Genomic DNA, 6,042 nt, shown 5'->3' with positions numbered 1-6,042 from the left:
CACCATGTCTCATAGTTATTTTAGATATTTTCATCATTATCCAGACCTTGTCAAATCTTTAATAATGCATTAGATCATTTTCTACTTAGTTCTTTCTTATTATTAGTTGGATACATTGTTTAAACTATAGCATCGACTGCATCGTGTCGGTAAAGAACAATACGCAATAATTCTTTCACAATATTGATAAGGATCATATCGATATCATCCGAGACCAATAAGGATGTTGTTAGTGATAAATCCATAATTGGATATCTTATTGATCAGATGATCATTTCTTTGGATTTGACAAATTTATTAATTGGATATCGATACCCTGAATTTAAGGGTGTTCGATTTCACGGTTTTAAATGGTTTCGATTTTGATTTATTCCATACGATTTCTAAACGGTTAGCAATCGATTTACTAGTTTATTCACATGTTTACTAAAATTTGCTTTTGGTGATAAAATAATTAAATTCATGATTAGATTATCTAATTGACCTGAAATTCCCCAATTGGATAACGATACCCTTAAATAGATATGAAAACATTGGGTCATTAAAATCCTTCGATGATTTTCAATTATATTACTAGTTTGGATTTAAATTGATATGAAAAAATTGGGTCATTAAAATCTTAAATTAGGCATAATAAACCCCAATTGAAAATCAACACCTACCCACTAATACAAATGGGTCCCGAATTATTTGAGATTTAGCACATCACATGCTTTAATTTTCTAATCTCATGGTCTGAATCACACAAGGCTTCATTTAGATAGCTTATGTGATGTGGTAAATCTCAAATAGGCACTCAGGTAAGGAACCAAAAAAATCAATTTTGCACATCACAAGCTTTGATTTTGCAGTCTTTCAAACTTGTTCGTGTTTCTTTCTTTTCTCCTCCCCATCGTCCGGAAATCAATTTTTTTCAATTATATTTTGAATTTGAAAACCCTAGATCTCTGGATCCTTTCTCTCTTTCTTCTTTTACTTGACAGGTATCCAAAGGTGAAGCAAAAGGTGTATTTTGGTTTCTCCGAACCTCTCTCTCTTTTCAATCGATCTTCCTTTTCTTATCTGAATCTTCGAAGTGAAGTAAAATGCATATTCTGTTTTCTACTAATCCTCTCTCGATCCGCTCTCTATTTCCTCTGTAAGGTCGGGTTCTGCTGGCATGGTATGTTGGTTCTTCTGCTTCTTCTTTTGTAATGGTGTGGATTCTCTCTTTCATTTTTAGGGTTTCTGTTTTGGGACTTTAATTGATAGACATGAATTTAACACATTTGACAGGTAGCAATATTCAGAGACGAAGCCGCCGGAGCGGCTATGAACGAACAGAGACGGAGATTGCAGATGGAAGAAAGAGTGAATAGTTTAGGGTTTAGCTATAGCCGTTGGATTTTTTTGTTTCGCCACGTGTCAAGAGAGAGGTCCTAGGAGGCAGAAAAGGTTTGGGGAGAAAGGTAGAGTGAGTGTGAGCAGAGGAGGAGTGAGGCAAAGAGACGAAGGTAGGGAGAGAGAGAACATTGTGAATGGGAGAGAAGGGAGTCGCGGGAGATATCGAGTGAGCGTATGGTATCTCCCGCGAGGTCATCCTCCGTTATCTTTCTCTCTCCCTCTCCCTTCCCATCTTGTCAAAATCTAACACCTACTTCTGAACTCGACAGTTTTCTTCCCGACCACAAACCCCTTTTATCCGAATCCATACCCCGCCTCCTCGACTCTCGTCAACCAGCTTCGCTTTCTCCCTCTCTCTTTCATTCCCATCTCGTCAACCCTAACCCCTCATTTCCAGATCTCATCTCATTTTTATTTTTATTTTTATTTTTATTTATTTTGTGTGTGTGTGTGTGAAATGGGTTTCTTGTTTGGGTTCATTCGTAGGCAGAAAGGGAAGAAGATCCAGAGAACTACAACAGGGCTGGATACTTCTAGTACTATTCTTGTGTTACAATGGCTAGATTGTTACAGGTTGTCATACCATGGGAGGTACGGGTTCTTGAAAATAGGAGGTGCTCAACCCAGAGTACTTAAATTGTGAAAGGATCTTGAACCCAGAGGTTCACTATGTTTTACAATTTTCACCATATTTGAAAAAGCTTCTATATCATATTAGAGAGACTAATGTAGGATTTTTTCATTGTTTCAGGGTGAAACTAGTCAATTGGAGACTATAACATTTAGCTCTCAAAATGCATCAAATAATGATTGGATTGCAGTTTTTTCCCCAGCAAGTGCTGTAAAGTAAGAAATACATGATACATCTTCAGTATTGAATCTAGCTTTCCTTAATTAGAAATGTTGATACTTGATGGGCTCTTTTAAATGACTATTATGCTGGAGAATTCATTTTCTGTTTCTCATATTTAATATTTTAATGTTCCTGAATTAATAGAAAGTTCCTGGTACTGAAATTTTCAGTGGTTCCACACGTCCTTCACCGTATGGGAAATTTGTACCTCTACCGTGTTCTGATCCCATTAATGTTTCTGCTTCCCTAGCCTTGGTTTAGTCTTGTTCTTTCAGTATGGTTCCAATGCAAAACTACCTATTGGTTGAAATGTTGCTACTATCATCTAATGGGTGGTTTTGGCTTTGAAGTATTGGAAGAACTTATGGTTCTTATGTAAATGTAACCTTGAATTATTTTTGTTCTTGTGCAGTACCAATATAATTACTCCACTCCAAACTACAGCAAAACAGGAAATGGAACTCTGTCATTTTTAATGATCAACCAGAGAGCAGATATCACTTTTGCACTATTTTCTGGTGGAATTTCCAATTTATGCCTCATAACACTTTGGTGATCTCAAAGTCAATGCATCATTATTCCCTGATTCGATCAAATGATGTAAAACCATATGTCGTTACATGTTTTATTTTCCCTGGGAATTTGTTTCAGATCTCATCTTCAAATGTTCCAATTAGTATCCTTTTCATGCAACAAAGTGTTCATAATCATTCAAAACAAGATCAAATTTAACTTTAGTGGATGCCATAATCCATTAGTATCCTTTTTATGCAACAAATGTGTTAATAATCATTCAAAACAAGATAAAATTTAACTTCAGTGGATGTCTACTATATTTTTGGACCAAATCCTTCAATTCATTTATATTGTTTTTAGCTTCTTTGTTGTTCTATGGTGCTTGATAAATTTATCTTCTAGCTAGTCCTGTAATTGGAATGGATGAGTTGTATTTGCTATCTCATTAACTCAAGGAGTTTTTTGGAAGTTGTTTTTGGCAATTCCCTTGTTGTGGCAGCTGTCTTTCAAAGATTGTGGAGGCTGTCACTCACCATTATTGATATCTATGACCTTCTAGTAAAAAGATGCTTGAGGAATTCTCAAATTGTCAGTTTGTTCACCATTGGAGATGGGGTAAGAAAAACCATTGCTTTCCAATCTACCAATGTAAGGATATCTATCTTGTGCTCTTCATGCTGTCAAAGAAAATCCTCAGTCTACTCTGTGTCTGAATGTTTATTGAATAATGAGCTCATTTGGTCCGTTGACTTACCTTTAGAATTTTATCAAACTGATATCTTAGTTTTGTGCCCTAATGTTGGCAAAAATTTTAGATGGCATTCACATTCAGTAGTGAATTAATTCCACTTGAGAGCACAACCCTTACCTTTCTTTGTATATTTTAATAGATAGTAAATGTCCTTTTGTTGGTCATTTTTTGGAAAGAATTATAGTTGATCTCTTTACTTACACCTTTCCATCTGATAATGCTGATGGAGGGGGCTAGGAAGCTTGGCTAGGCCATTGGGATTGGATTGTGAACATTGGTTCAACACAACAGAATATGGAAATATCCCTGGAGATGATTCAGCAGACACCTGATCAAAATTTTTTTTTTTTCAAAATGTAAATTTATATTCAGTTTATTAGCTTATTTTGATATGAAATGGAAACTCTGAGTGTATGCAACTCTTAGGTTGATAATGTTTACTTCTTAAATGCACACTAGCTAATCGCTATTTGTCTACATGATCGTATTACCCTGTCTAGGTTTGTATTTGGTAGTTGGTTTCCTTGCTTTGTGAAAGATACACCAAAATTCTTTCAATGTCTTGGAAAAGTTAGAAGATTGTGTGCTCATTTTTTAATAGACATTTGAAATTCAAAATTAAAATGAAAAAATGAAAACATTGATGAAAATGTTGGTTAGGTAGATCTTGAGTTGGGAGATTGTATTGCGCCTTTAGATTGGGTTGGGGTTGGTAACACCTTCGGCAAGGTTTTGTTTTACCTTGACAGCTCTGCTCAGACACAAGCTCTTTCTATGTTAGAAATGCAAACTAATTTATTTGCAGCTTTTAAATATCTGTTACTCAGATAAAATAGAAACAGAACAGGGGAAAACCTAGACCTGTTGGGCCCTTCTCTGTTTTCTTTCCAAATTCAAATCATTATTTCTTGTCTGGGTTGGTGCTTATGAAATTAGAAACAGAACAGAGGAAAACCTAGACCTGTTGGGCTCTTCTCTGTTTTCTTTCCAAATTCAAATTTTTATTTCTTGTCTGGGTTGGCAACTGGGTCTAGCTACTGGTAATGGTAATCCATTTCTGATCATCAATTTAGTGTCATCTCATCAAAACCTTGTATTCCCTCACCCCTCTTCACTCTCTTCCATGTTCAAATCTTGAGTTCAAAAGAGCAAGCCAGAGTTGTAGTAAAAACAACTTATGAGAAGTGTGTGTGTGTGTGTGTGTGTGTGTCAAATGGAAGCAAGCTAGATGGTTTGTTTCAATTGTTTTATTAAATGCAGAAAAGGAAGAAAGCATACATCAATCAGCCCACTACAGATTGCCAAAAATTTCAAGCGTCAACAATTAACCAACCCACTCTAACTTTGGTTTCAAGTTTCAATTAGGTGGAGATTATTTGTTGACACAGCCTTTTTACTAATGGATGGATTTGTAAACAATTAATGGGTGGCCAATTGCAGGAGGGAGAACCATATCCCTTGAGGAGGTTGCAAAGGTTGGAGGCTACAACGCGTTCTTGCAAAGCTCCTTACCAGACCGATTACGTGCTTATGATCCATCTACTGAGACATTTGAGTCATCCCATCATGTATTCGGAACAGCATTTCCTCGTGGATTTGCCTTGGAAATCCTTCAGGTGTTTTCATGTCCTCCGGTGGTTGCCTATAAGTTCAGACATTGGGGTTATATGGAGGGTCCTTTCAAAGGCCATGCTCCAACTGGGGATAGAGTTGAATTGTATGGAGTAAGCATCGTTGAGGTACATCCCTTCTCCTTATTTTGTTTTACCTTTGAAAACCTCACTAAAATTGTTTGTTTTAGCTAAATTGTGCCATAGGGTGGAGATCTGATTTATGCGTATCATGGGTGGTATGTGGCTTTAGGTTGACGAATCCATGTGAATTGAGAAGCTGGAGTTCATCTATGATGCCGCGGAATTGCTTGCCGGACTTCTTAAGGGTCCTGTTTTGAAGGAATTTGAATCTGACACCTCACCAAAATCATCTCTCCATTGCCCTTTCTTGAAAGAGGTGTAGGAGTTTGTCATTAGGAGTTGAACTATGTATGATTATCCTGTTCCTATGCGACATTTTACTGAAATTCCCTTAAATTTGGCTATGAGATAGGAAATGAAAACTGTTGGCGCTACAAGTGACATGAATATATTATGAATAATGAGTAAGGAGTGTTGGCATCAACAATTTATGAATGGCAAAAAATCATGGTTAATGCGATCGTGTCCAGGACCCAGGTGACTCAAAAGTGAATTCAAGGAGTAACTATGGAATAAAATGCTGGGTTACATTAAGTTTCCAACACTAACAAGGATGAAAGTCATTCACTTGACTCCATTAAATTTGTTGCAGCAAAGTTTCGGCAGTGGCAAAATTTGGTCCCTTTGACAAAGCACCAATGAAGTAGATTGGGGGACTGAATATTTCACATTCTCATCAAAATAGATAATAGCACACCATTTGATGCAGCACAGCTCAGACAATGTCAATGACGAAAATTGGTGTGATAATGTGATCAGGATCATCACTTGCCTATTATTATTAT

General features: G+C 36.5%; 1 pseudogene; it reads left to right on the top strand.

The window, feature by feature from the left end:
* The first annotated feature begins 806 nt into the window (after positions 1-806).
* On the top strand, positions 807-5,681 carry LOC122066602 (annotated as a pseudogene).
* Positions 5,682-6,042: the final 361 nt, after the last annotated feature.

The sequence above is a fragment of the Macadamia integrifolia genome, unplaced genomic scaffold, assembly GCF_013358625.1.
Source record: "Macadamia integrifolia cultivar HAES 741 unplaced genomic scaffold, SCU_Mint_v3 scaffold2487, whole genome shotgun sequence".
Taxonomy (NCBI): domain Eukaryota; kingdom Viridiplantae; phylum Streptophyta; class Magnoliopsida; order Proteales; family Proteaceae; genus Macadamia; species Macadamia integrifolia.
The sequence above is the reverse complement of the archived record's forward strand: the minus strand, read 5'-3'. Positions and strand labels throughout refer to the sequence as shown.